Genomic DNA, 14,623 nt, shown 5'->3' with positions numbered 1-14,623 from the left:
CTCCAAATACTGACAAATCAGCACACAATATCAAGAAGATTCATTTGAAGTTCATGAGCAGAGATGAGGATATATATTATATATATATTTATATATTATATACACACACACATATGTGTGTGTGTGTGTGTGTGTGTGTGTGTGTAAACACACACACATATAATCTGATGTAGAGGAATAGGTTTGGCAATGGCCACCAATGCAGAAATTCAACATAAAGGATACTAAGGAAGAGGACTATAATGGAATAAACTTCATAAAACAAAAGAAAGACTTCAGAAAGAGAACAAATTTGATCAAGAAGATTATGGAAGAGTAAGGTAAAGCACATGAAGAGAAGACATTTTAAAGGGAAGCCCAAAGAGAAGCCACCAAGAGGCAAGCAAAGGCCAAAGATTAAAGAGATGCCTTTTAGGATTGGGATGATGGGGTGGGGGGTGGGGGGGATTTGATTCATTCACTCGCAGACCCTCTAAAGACAAAGTCTGAAAAATATGATAGGGGAGCTATGAAAATAAAAATTAGTAACACCAGGAAGAAACAGAATGAAGAAAAGGAACAACAGTGAGTGGAACATACCACAATAGATGGGGCTGCAGTGGAACAGAACAAGGCCAAACCAGAAACCATAATGTCTTTGCATACAGACTTATCTTTAGGAGAAAACAAAGAGCTTGTGTTACATCTGCTCAAAGTAAAAGTTAACTACTTCCTGCTTTTCTCTTCTTTTGAAACCCCTGGTTGTGACTCTGTGAGCTACAAGTCAAAAGAATTGACTTTGGAGCACTTAAGTAATGTGAGTCCCATGCCTAAAGGATCAATGAACCTGCAGACAAAGTGATCATATGTCTAACCCCCTTCTTGCCCCATCGTAGAATACAGTTAAAGCAAGAGCAGATTATAAAAGTCTCCTGATCCTATTTCTAGGATTTGTGTTTTAGATTTTACCTGTTTCTTTTATTTTGCTGCCAAGTTGTAGAGTCCTTGTCCCATTTCTAAAAATTCTTGACTTGTTTTCCATACAGACTGTATTATGTATTATTAAACAAAATTTCTCAGAAGTTTGATGGATTTAATATTTCTGAAGGGAGAGTATGGTAAAGCAGCCCTAAGAAATAAGTACGTTTGCATTGTGATGGTAAATTATATACCTTTTTCTTATTTTTAATAAAAGTAGGACATTTGGGGATATATTTAACAAAAGACATGCAGAATCTCTACTTTGAGAACAAAACAGTACTGAGAAAAATTAAAGACTTAAATAAATGAAGAGAGATACTTTGTTCATGGACTGAAAGATTGAAATAGATGACATTTCTTCCTATGTTGATCTATAAATTCAACAGTAATCACTATCATAATCGCACAGGTTTATTTTTTGTAAAAGTGACAAGCCAATTCTAAAAGCAATATGGAAATGTAAAAAACTGAGAATCTCCCAAATAATATTCTAAACATAGCTAGAAGACTTGATTTTTGTACCCTAACTATAGAGCTACAATAACCAAGACAGTGTGTTACTGCCATAAAGATTAATAAATAAATCAGTGCAATTGAATAGACCAGATTATACCCACACTTATATGGTCATTTGATTTCTAACAAAAATCCAAAGCAACTCAGTGGGGAAGGAAAAAGAATTTTTATACTAGTACTGTAGCAACTAGATATCTAAGCCAAAATAAATCTCCATTGCTATCTAGCACCATGTACAAAGATCAATGTGAGATGGATCATATTGCTAAATGTAAAAGCTAAAACCATAAGGACTTGAGAAGAAAACATTGGAGGATGTCTTTATGACCTGGGGGTAAGCAAAGATTTCTTAAGATGTAAAAACAATTACTGTAAGAGGAAAGTTTTATAAGTTAGAATTTATCAAAATTAAAAAACCATGTGTTCATCAAGAGAGAATTAATAAAAGGAAAAGCCACAGACTGGGGAAAAATATTTACGAAGCATGTATTTGTCAAACTATGTAGATACAAATTTATACAGCTCCATAACAAGAAGACAATCAAAAACAAACAAAAAAAAGTGTTAAAGCAGACAAATGATTTGAAAAGATACATAACTTGGACAGACCCTGCATAGCAGAAGACATTCACGTGGTAAGTAAACATGTGCTCTGCAACATTAATCAATCATCTGGGAAATGTGAGTTAAAAAATATCACTGGTTCAAAGCCAGCCTCAGCAATGGCAATGCACTAAGCAACTCAGTGAGACTCTGTCTCTAAATAAAATACAAAAAAAGGGCTGGGGATGTGGCCCAGTGGTCCAGCGCCCCTGAGTTCAGTCCCTGGTACAAAAAAAAAAAAGGAGGATAATGAAATATCCATCATAATTGCTAAAATTAAACAGATTGTTAATGAATTTCTTATACAAATGGAATTCTTATACATCTTAAACAAGAATCTTATACATTTTAGGAAAAAAAGGTCTGAAAGTTTCTTACAAAGTTAAACATACACTAACTTGATGTTATGATCTGGATCTTAAATGTCCCCTAAAATTTATGTTTTGAAAGCTTGATCCCCAGTGCATCAGTGTTCATTTTTGGTTAGCCGGGGGGTAGTCTTTGGAAGGTGATTAGATCATGAATGCTCAGGCCTCATAAACAAATTAATCTACTTATGGTTTCATCGCTTAATGGGCTTGGAGGGGTGGTCTTTGCTATAAAGGCAAGCTCTCTTTCTGTTTTCTGACCATCATGAGATAATCAGCTTTGCTTCATCACATATTTCCCACTGTGACATTTTGCCTTGTGATGGACCCAAAGCAATGGGGCCAACTGACCATGAACTAAAACCTGAAACCGTGAGCCAAAATAACTTATTTCCTGTTAAGTTGTTTTTATGTTTGTCAGACTGGCAAAATGTTGGCAAGAAGTAGAACATCCTGACCTCTCTTACCCTATTAGTGGTTACATGAATGGGACATACATATAAAATAGTTTGTCATTATCTAGTAAATTGTGCATGTACTACTTCACCAGTTCTAGGCATAGAAACTTGCAAATGTATATGAAGAAATATATGTAGGAATTTTTCAGAAAATTGAAAACAGTTCCAATATCCAACAAAAGAAGACATAAATTGTGCTTGCTGTATTCAAATAAATCATCAGAGATGGATTTCATAAATGTAATTCTTAGTGATAAAACCAAGTGACATAGAATTCTTCCAATATAATTCTGTCCAAAATCTTGCCAAAATTAAACATCATACTGACCATACACACACACACACACACACACACACACACACACACACAAGAAAGAAAAGAAAAATTTAGGGTAGTGGAGGAGAAGGCATGAGAAAAAAAATTGGAATGGGAAAGGCCATAAATGGGACTTCAAAGTCTTGAATAATGTTTCATTTCCTAAACTGGCTAGTGGGAAAACAGGTGTTCATTTTATTATTTTTCTTTATAACTTACACATATGTTGGAAGTATTATTTGATATGTATTCAATTTTAATAGTTTCTTCAGAAATGTAAATTTTAGAGTTAAATAATCTTTATGGATGCATAATTAGCAATATATTTAAAATGTAAGAAACATTTGTGATATCATTAATCCAGTCATTCATTCCAGTGTTTATCAAATGCTTGGGCACACACTGATATGGATATGACCTTGGTTGAGGCTTTATTTAAAGGCTACAGTTTTGGTAGCTATCTTAAAAATGAGTTAGAAAAACAACTGAAACAAAAAATGTTTATAATGCATCTTACAAATAATGTAAACCTTCTGGCAATATTTCTCAGAAGTTATGCCATTATTGCTTAAAGAAGGGAAGGAAAATTATGGATTTCCACTTAAGGGGAAGAGTAAATGAAACCATCAGGAAAGACAAAAGTGATTTTTTTTTTATTTTTATTTTTTTTTTTGGCTCTTTGAATCTCCTTCAAGTAGAATTCTTTTAAAATATGGGCCAGACAACTGGGAGGGCCCAGCTCTGGGCTCCTTCCCTAAATGCTGACCGGCTGGCTTCCAAAGGCACATTTTTATGAATTGAATTGATTACTGACCCATCATTGAATTTAATTTACAATTAGGTCATGGAGATTGTATCCCATAATTTATTCTCTTGAAACTTAACTGATAATTCTCAGGGTATTGTGGCTAACACCTAGATCTTAAAGCTGTTTTGTTGAGTTCTAAACATTTGAGGTACTTATAAATTTTTCATCTCAACATTTCAGGCAAAATCTGTGAAAAGTTTTCATTAAATCAACTTTCTAGAAAATAAAGGTTAAACTCTGTAGCTATAATATGGCCCTAAATTTGTAGCTTAAGGATTTACCCCAATTCTTAACTCTATTAAGTATCCCAACATTCCTATGGATACCAAATAATAAATTCATAGTGTTAGATATCTGGCAGGATGACAGTCTGATCCCTTATATGAACTATTTAAATATACACAAATGCAATTCAAAAGCCTTATTGCTTCATTTATCACAGAAAATGCCAGAGTTCTGTAATATTTTGTTAAAAAAACTACTCAACTTGTATGAATTCTCATAGAAATGACCACAAATATTATACCAATTTAATCCTAAGTATTGAAGTTAGGGTTCTAAATGACATTTAATACTGTGATTTATTTTCTATCTTAAGCTTTATAGGGCACAAAACAAGATCCTATCCTTTCATATTGTTTTTTTATTTTTAAAGATCCTGAGTGATGATAAAAATCTAAGCTTAAGAACCATCAAATGATTTATGATATTTCATTTATTTTTCAAAGGGTTGGGGTGTTACCAGTAAGCCTATTAGAATTGTAAGTTTAAAGTTCCATGATTTTAAAAAAGGCCAGCTGAATAAACAAGTATGTGAGCTTTGTAATTTAATTCCAAATGATTTTTTTAATACTTCAAAGTTCCAAAGGAGGCAATTTTTCTTAGGTCATAAATAGTTGTTTATGTCATTATGATCTCAAACTTTCTAGTATCATTCAAAATCTACTTTTTAAAATATTAATACTTCTATTTCATGTTTGTTACAACTTCAAGATATCTTTTTCTTTTTTCTCCTAAAAAAATCTCACTTTCTCCATGAATTGACACTAGTAAAGATGGAATATGGAGAAACTGGAGGAAGACTACTTTTGAAAAATTATAGTCATAGATGGGCAATCTAATAATTATCTTTGAAAATGTATTAAAAGCAGTTTAATGCTACTTTTATTATTTTTTTTTTTGTTCTTGTTGCTAGGGTGGAACCCAGGACCTTGTGTGTGCTCGGTAAGTGCTCTACCACTGAGCTACACCTTCAGCCATATTAATTGTTATTTAATTATACTTTTAAGTTTGGAGTAATTGTAAATCCACATGCAGTTATAAGAAATAAAATACACACACACACACACACACACATGAAATTTGTGGTTATAAGAAATAAAATACACACACACACCCCATATACCATGTACAAGTTTCTCATCAATGGTAACATTCAGGATATTAACATTGATACAATTTAGATCTTATTTAGCTTTCCCTAATTTTTTTAACTTATTTGTATGTCTGTAGTTAATTCTCTGCAGTTTTTATGACATGTGTAGCTTCTTGTAGCTGCTACAGTTAGTATGAACATTTCTATCATAAGGATTCCTTATATTGCCATTTTATAACCATATTAACCTACCCTCTGACTTTCCCACCCCTATCCCTAACTTTTGGAAAATACTAATCTGTTTTCTGTTGTTATTTTTGTTTAATAATGTGTAAATGCAATATCTAACCTTTTGGGATTGACTTTTTTTCACTGAATATAATTCATTAAGATTCATTCAAGTCATTGCATCTATCAATAGTTCATTCCTTTTTGTTGTTGAATAGTATTCCATTAAAATCTATTTTGATTTTGTGTATATATACATATAAAATGTGATGAGATGATGTGAAATGTCAGTGTTTAATTGTTGAAATTAGCCAATTAATTAAAATGTCAAATGTTTTGTTATTTTAGTTATTCAGATTGGATTTATCTATACATTTACATACTAAGATCAGATGAATTATTTACCTGTATACTGAAAATATATTTCCAGCATTGGGGAGGGGTCATTTTATTGCCTAACTCTTTCTGATAAAAACTGCAGGTTTGGAGATGCAAGACCATTCTTCGTTTCAATTCCTGCAGATTTGCTCTTTCCGTCCCCCCAGCCCCGCTTACACAGCCTGCAATAACTAACTCTCTTCATATAGCCTGTTGTTACCCAAGTAAATCTCCTTACTCTTGTGCTTATGCTTGCTTCTTAGACTGAGTAATTGTCTTCTTTAAATTCTGGATAGTTGAAATACTATTCTCTTCCTCCCTTCTAAATGCACTTTCCCTTGCTGTGCCATAAAGGAAGGCATAGAGCACTGAGTATAAATAAGTATTTGGCCTCCTCTGAAAGGCCAGGGAAAGCTTCTCTAAGGAGGGTACATTGAATCAGGTAATCTGAAGAGGGAATAGGAATTAACTGAGAGAAGAGAAAGAGGAAAGAACATTTTAAACAGGAATGGACGTGTACAAGACCCCATGGTTGTAAGAAGCAAGGCAAGCAGGAGGAATTGGATTTTGATACTTTTTATAGTGAATCTCCTGAATGTTCTCCAGAATATGTGAAATTTTAGTCTTGATATGCATTTTTTAGCGGGGGACACAAAAATATTAATTATTAAGAGACTTGCCCAAAGTCAGGTAACAAGTGAAAGAGAGGATTTGAATGCAAGAAATTTACCTCCAGGGCCCACACTCCTATACACTGCCTGTGGCAGGCAGACAGAGGTCTATAGGTTTATAGGTCTGGAATTCAGAGAAGAGGTCTGGACTAGAGATTAAAAATACCAAAATGATTGTTTTTAATTTGTATCAATGAGGTATGAATAAAGCTATAGTTATGGGTGAGGTATCCTAGGGAGTGAATATAAATTGAGACATGATTCTTACCTTAAGGTGCTTTGGCATTCAATAGCCAAGTGTGGCCAGAAAAGCTGAAAGGAAAATAAAGGTTTCTAGTTTGTTTAGGTTAAGGAAAAAGAGTAGATTATGAACAGCATTTGTTTTTCTGTTAAAATATTCAGATAAATAACAAACAGCATCTATGGATGAATCCGATAAAAGTGATTTTGGTAGAGTGGTATGGTAGAGCTCAAGAGCATATCAAGACTTAGGAAGAGTAAGAACATTTCAACAATTTAAAAAATTATTTTTAATTTTTAGTTGTAGCTGGACACAATACCTTTATTTTATTTATTTACTTTTGTGTTGTGCTGCATTTTGAATCCAGTGCCCTAAGTGTGACAGGCAAGCACTCTTCCACTGAGCCACAACCCCAGCCTCATTTCAGCAATTTTATAGAGAAGTTTATTTGAAACAGGTAATATCTAGATAGACCTGTGGGCTGCAGCTAGAGAAAATGTGAGGACAAATTGTTTTGGTTTTGTTGTTTTAATGGGAGAAACTTGTTTGTTTAAAAGCCAGTGTGAGAGATTGAATATAAGCAAGAGAAAGAATAATGTTTTGTGTAAGAAAAAAACAGGATAAAATAGAATCTGAGACATAGGCAGGGGCTTGAACTCAAAAGGAGAATGGGCATCCCCTCTATTGGGTCAGATGAGAAGTAGGAGGGATCAGAGCCTCTTAGGTACGTTGTATGTGATACTGGGAAGATGAGTGACTTTCTGTATGACCACTTCAGTTTTCTCTGGCAAATAATGATGAAATGGAGAGAGGAGTTGTAGTCCTGGAGGTTTGAGGAGTTAGTGGAGAAGGCTTTGTATTCATTCAGGTGACTTGCTCTTGTGTTTCCAAAAATAATAAGGCAGTGGGTTTCTTAGTGGACCACAAACACCCCATTCCCAGCACTTGCACGCCTTGGGGAGATGAGGATTTATAGAACACAGATAGTTTGGAGCTATGTTGACGCAGCTCTTCTTTGTGTGTCCATTGCTTCCGAAAATAAGGTCAGTATTAAAGCCTAGAAAGAAATGAGGAACTTAGGAAGTGCTATACTATAGAAAATTCTAAGCACATTTTTGTACAAAGCATTTGCAGTAATTGAAAGTTTTTACTGAGAATCTTAAAAGTACTTAAGATTATGGACATGTTATATTATATTTTGCCTCTTTTAAAAGATATATTTTCTATCCACAAGACTCCTTAACCTGCTTTTTAAGGACAGGGCCTGTATTACTAAGCAAGCTGCTGAGTGTGTGCCCTTAAGCATTCACTAAATAAATGGTGAGAAAAGTATGAAGTATTGCAATTCAATTGTTATTGTGGGGTATATTTTATTTGTTGAGGGGATTTTTTTACTAAAACATACTTTTTTGTAAACCTTTACCAAATATATTTGAAATAACAGTGATTCCTACCCCGCTTTTTTTGCTGAGAGACTTACTCTCCCTTGCCCAATTAAAATGTATTTATATAATGTAACCAAGTACCAGTTATAAATGTCATTTTTTTAAATTATGAAAGTTTCTATTTGCTTGAACTACATTATCTTAGGATTTTGATACTTTTTATAGTGAATCTCCTGAATGTTCTCCAGAATATGTGAAATTTTAGTCTTGATTTTTGAGGAAAAATTCTTGACAATAATAGTTTTAATTTAGACTCTATTAATTTAGAATTGGCTTAAGAACAACAGAATGTTTACACAACAATGCCTTAAAAATAAAGATTTTATGTAAGCCAGCGGTTCTCCAAAGAGAGTGCTGTTCAGCTCCTGCTAAGTAGATCGTTTTGTTCCAGTCAGATTTGGCAGTGTCACATCCTTCGTCTGTTATATCTTTGCCCACCTGTGACTATAGGGGGCTTATTCTGGGAGTGGATGAAAAAATGCTCTATTCCATTCTTCTGAACATAGACTGAAGGACTATACGAATCTAAGTATTTACTGAAGCACAATATTCTTGTCTCTTTCTAAGCGCACCCATCACTTCTTCTTGCCTTCATTGACCTTAATGTTCTCTATTTTCCTCTCCAAGAACTTGCTTCTTCCAATCTACCATCCTTTAAATATGCCATTTCCTCTTTCCTGAGCCTGCTGCATTAGTTGAATCTTCTTCCCCACACCCAGACATTCTAACTTTAGGAAAGCCTTCAGTGTTTCTGCATCCAGCATGTCCCAAACATGCGTAGAATACAGAGAGTTCCTTTCCAAGAAGTGCCCACTTTAATCTAAGGAGCTTTAGTCCTGTAAAAAGAGTAAATTTACTTGACAAAGATAACTGAAAAATTTCTTTGCATCCCTATGTATGTACTACTATCCTACTTGTGTAGATATATTGCAGTGTGGTCACCAAACTTGGAAGACATGGTGTGCCAGTTTAAAAACATATTTTTCGATTGAGGTCTATTCTCCATAGTGGTTACCATGACTGTATGAGCCAAAACTCCTTCTGAATTACCTTTACCCTGTTTTAGTTAGATCATATAATTACTGTCATTAAATTTGGAACATTAATATTCCTTCTATCATTAATATTGACTTTTACAAGTGTGAAGATAATTCACCATGCAGTATCAAAAAGCAGAATATTTTTATTACTTCCTAAAAGAGCTCATATGATGAAAGAGTTGCTGTTCAAGATGATGAAGAATGAATAGAATTGAGGACTAGGAAAAGAAACTTCAAGTAAAAAGTTGTCTGGGCCAGGCTCAGTGGTACACACCTGTAATCCCAGCTGCTCTGGAAGCTGAACCTGGAAGACTGTAAGCTCAAAACCAGCCTTGGCAATTTAGAAAGACCCTGTCCTAAAATAATTTTAATTTTAAAGGCTAGGGATATAACTCAGTGGTAGAGAACTTTCCTAGGAAGCACGATCCTGGGCTAATTACACACACACACACACACACACACACACACACACACACACGAGCTATTGTCTGATATTTATTATTTCAGATATTATATTCTATTTTTCAGAAATATGAAATAAGGAAAGTTAGAAATTTTTGAAGGATTTGGAAAGTGATGTAGTTTTCCTGCTGCCCAAGTAATGATAACAATGATTTAGTAGCAGCTTCTGGGAATTATTTGTGAAGGTACTAACTGTTGATTGCATAAAATCATAAACAAAAGTTAGGCATTTCTTTAGATTTGTTACTTCATATAGTTTAATAACTAGTTTTAAGTCATGTCCATATACATAAATTTTGAGAAATCTGTGCTTTACTAAAGTGCTAAACTTTTATGTTAATAATAAGATAAGGCAAATGTCTGTATAGATTTTGCTTACTATCCCAAATACTGTGTCATTCTTTTAAAAAAGCATGTAGGTGTATATCATTACAAACAAATAATTTTGTTTAGTATTTTTCCCTTAAGAGTTTGAAAATCTAATTTTTTCCCTAGGTGTGTTGAAGAAAACCTGTATATATTATCTTCTATACATTTTGACAGAAGTAACCACAAATTTCATGCAAGAAGAGTAGAGGGATTTTATTATTTTTATTAAATTTTTTATACTGATATGATTGTCTTAATTTCTAGATTTGCCTCATAAGGCCTATTTTTAAAAAATCAACTGTAGTGAATACTACTTTCCTGAGCATATTTTATAAATGAAGTTTCTTAAAATCACAAAATGTATTTTTTGTCCTATCAAGTGATACAATGGTTCTTTCAAAAAGTGCTTGGACCGACTAAATTTCACTATTAGCTGTTTGAAAAAAATTATTTTCACTGTGCATGTGTATTTTTTATATTCATAATGCTTTGCAGTAATTTATTTAAGATAAGCCAGTGAAATTGATATGCAATTAATCAGGGAATATAGGACAGCTACATTCATTTCTTACTTTGTTCTCCTCAGAATCCTACAGAAGAAATGCATTAAAGATCAACTCCAAAGTGGGGATATGATTGTGCAAACATCTTACCATTAGGATGATATTAGATCACATGTTGAGCACCCTCTTAACTACAACTTGATCTTCAATCCCAGATCCAACACTAAAGCAACTAGACCCAATACTCACTCACAGTACACACCACCCCAAAAGAACAGAATACACATTCTTTTCAAGCACATATGGGACATTCTATAGAATGCATTTTGATTCATTGTAAACAACTGCAGCACAAGTTTACATTTCTATGATTGTACATGGTGTAGCATCACACCATATGGGCAGTCATACATGTACCTAGGGTAATGATGTATATCTCATTCCACCGTCTTTCCTGCCCCCATTCACCCACCTTATCCTCCCTCCCCTTTGCCCAAAGTTCCTCCATTTTCCCATGCCTCCCTCCCTCAAATGAATCAGTAACCACTTATCAGAGAGAACATTTGGCCTTGGTTTATTTTAGGACTGGCTTACTTTGGCATGATATTCTCCAAATCCATCCATTTACTTGCAAATGCCATATTTTGTTCTCTTTTAATGCTGAGTAATATTCCATTGTGTATATATACCACAGTTTCTTTATCCACTCATCTATTGAAGGGCATCTAGGTGGCTTCCACAATTTAGCTATTGTGAATTGAGCTACTATGAACACTGATGTTGCTGCGTTCTATAGTATGCTGATTTTAAATCCTTTGAGTATAAATTGAGGAGAGGGATAGCTGGGTCAAATGGTGGTTCAATTCCAAGTTTTCTAAGGATTCTCCATACTGCTTTCCATATTGTCTACACCAACTTGCAGTCCCACTAGCAGTGCGTGAGTGTATACTGAGAATAAGTTCAACAAAAGAAGTGCAAGACTTGTACACCAAAACTTTTCTAGAAAATGTTTCCAGAGATTAAAGACATAAGTGAATGGGAAGATTTCCCCATGTTCTTTAATTGGGAAACGTAACATTGTAAAGATGACAGTACTCCCTGTTCAGCACAATCTGTATGGAAATCTGTAGAGCCCCTTTTGCAGAAATTTATAGGCTGATTCTAAAATTCATATGGAAATACAGGGGGCTTATAATAGCTGAAACAGTCTTAAAAAAGAAAAATGTGGAATACTCATACTGCTCAATTTCATGACTTATTACAAAGCCATAATAAATAAGGATAGACATGTAAATAATAGAATTAAGAGTCCAAAAATAAACCTTTTTATTTATGGTACACTGATTTTCAACACATGCAATTCAATGGGAAAAAATAATGTCTTCAACCAGTGATCCTGGAACAAATGGAGATTTACATGCAAAGAATTGGCACATGCGTGTAATTCCAGCGACTTGGGAGGCTGAGTCAGGAGGACTGTAAATTTGTGAGCAGCCTTGAGCTACTTAGCAAGTCCCTAAGTAATGCAGTGAAACCCTGTCTTAAAATAAAAAGGGTTGGGGATGTAGCTCAGTGGTAAAGCACCTCTGAGTTCAATCCCTAGTACCCAAAAAGAGAAAGGAAAAATATAATTAAAAACTGGACAAAGGAATTGGATCAATTTATATATATTCTTATGAGTACATGGAAAATATTCAACATCTTTAGTGTAATTAAGGAATAATTATAGTCAAATACTACATAAGCAAGAAATGGACATTAGTAAAAATATGTAGAAATTGGAATCCACATGTGTTACTGGCGTGGATATAAATGGAAAGCTTCTTTGGAAACGTTTTTTCAAAGTTTAAATATAGAATTTTCCTATGACTTAGCCTATATCTTATACCCATATGGAATATACCTATTCTATGCCTAGATATAAAAAGGTCATATTTTATGGTATACGAATTATATCACAAGCATGAATACTGAGTTCTTCCCAGGTTTTCTATTACTGTGTCAGATATTTAGGGTATCATGTGAACACAAAGGCATGTGAACCCTTGCCCTTCTAGAGCTTCTTGTCTGTGAGGAGTTCAGAATGACAGTTGTGGTAACTACTATAAGGGAAAGATAAAGGGTTCACTGAAACTATTTACAATATCTGAACCAGAATAGGCCAGGGGACAGTTCTCCTAAGGTAATGATTTTGTCTTGAGATCTCATTATGGTTTGAATCTTTAAATATCTCCCAAAGACCTGTATGCAAAAGGCTTGCTTGTTTAGTTGTCAATTTGTAGCACTCTTGGGAAGTGGTGGAAACTTTTGGGAGATGGGGCCCAGTGAGGGGAAGTTAGGTCACTGGGGCATGCCCTTCAGGGGAATATGGAACCCTAATTCCTTCTTCTCTCTTTGCATCCTGGCCACAATGAGGTGAACAGTCTCCTCTGCCATGTACTCCCACTACCATGATATAGTGCCTCATTACAGGCCCCAAAGCAACTGGTCTGAAACCTCAGAAACTGAACCAAAATAAATCTTTGTACGTTTAAGTTGATTTTCTCGGGTATTTTGTCACAGCAATGGGAAACTGATTAATAACACATCTGAAGGATGCATCCAGGATATCAAGGCATAAAAGGGGAGAAGAAAGGAAACAATACAGAGAAGGGGTCCAACATGTATAAAAACTGTTGAGAGAATGTTGGGTATGTTCATGAAACTGAGAAAAGTCTAGTATGTCTTTGATACCAAGTGAGAGGCAAGGAGTATAGGATGAAGCAGGTCCAGATTAGACTACAAGTCCCAATAGACTGTTATGGTGTCTAGGGGGATGGTAAGCTCTAATTTTTGTTTTGAAAACATCACTGTGGTTGTGTTGGTTAGAGAAGGGGCAGGATTAGAAGCTAGGGTGACCAGTTAAAAATATTCAGTGGTCTAGGGAGGGCATGAGATAGCAGTTTGCACCAGGTAGGAGATGAGGAGAAGTGGACATATCTAAGGACTTGGGTTTTTGTACTGGGGATTTAACTCAGGGGCACTTCACCACTGAGCTCCATCCCTAGCCCCTTTCATTTGTTTTATTTTGACACAGGGTCTCACCAAGTGACTTAGGGCCTCACTCAGTAGCTGAAGCTGATTGATAATTTGTAATCCTCCTGCCTCAGCCTCCCAGGTTGCTGGGATTACAGGTGTGAGCCACCATGCCCAGCTTTCTGAGGACTTTTTCGGAGATAAAATTGACACAATTTTATAAAATTTGTGGAAGTAAAGGAGAACAGGTATAAGGCATGGCTGAAATGTTTTGAAAGTAAATGAGTTGAAGGGCCATTTCTAAAGCAGAGAGTTCCCCTCAGTATACAAATTGTTTTAAAAATTGCAAGTAACATGAATGATCTTTTGTCTTATGTGGAGAAATACCTCTTTTTTACCAAGGCAGTCACATATAGAATTATGCAGTATACTGATAACAAACATTTTTAGAAAAATATAAATTTGAGAAAATTAGATTTTTAAATATTTGACAGATGAAATTTTTTTTCTGAGAGTCTGTTTTTCCTAGTCTACAACCTCCGTATCATTATGATGTACTTGGCCCAGTGCTCTAGAGATCATCTGTCATTTAAGTTTCCTCATATGGATGTAAGTAATGAAAATAGACTCTAAAATAATTTTCTGACATATAACTACCTTCCAATGAGGAATATCTGGAATCAATTCAGTTTTAGTAATTTCTTATTTCCATGGCCAAAGTCCTAAACTGTCAAGTTCTTCAAGTGATGTTTTATTCTGTAGTTATGTGGAAATGATACCATTTTTTTTCAAGTTCTAAAAGCCAATTTGGCAATTCAACACAATGTTGAAATAAATTAATTTTTTTTCACATGACCCCTAACTAGA

General features: G+C 34.5%; 1 protein-coding gene across 13 annotated transcripts in view; it reads left to right on the top strand.

The window, feature by feature from the left end:
• The window catches only part of Znf438 (zinc finger protein 438), a 176,962-nt gene that overhangs the window by 104,408 nt on the left and 57,931 nt on the right, over nt 1–14,623 (top strand). For 11 of the 13 annotated variants that reach the window (XM_026402332.2, XM_026402329.2, XM_026402331.2 and 8 more), the window contains one exon: nt 5,225–5,253. The exons of the other annotated variants lie outside the window; for them this stretch is intronic. The gene's annotated coding sequence lies outside the window, so the exon portion shown is untranslated. The remainder of the gene's footprint in view (nt 1–5,224; nt 5,254–14,623) is intronic. 13 annotated transcript variants of the gene reach the window in all.

This window comes from Urocitellus parryii, chromosome 9 (assembly GCF_045843805.1).
Source record: "Urocitellus parryii isolate mUroPar1 chromosome 9, mUroPar1.hap1, whole genome shotgun sequence".
In the NCBI taxonomy this organism is placed as follows: Eukaryota; Metazoa; Chordata; class Mammalia; order Rodentia; family Sciuridae; genus Urocitellus; species Urocitellus parryii.
This window is presented reverse-complemented; position numbering and strand designations above follow the sequence as displayed.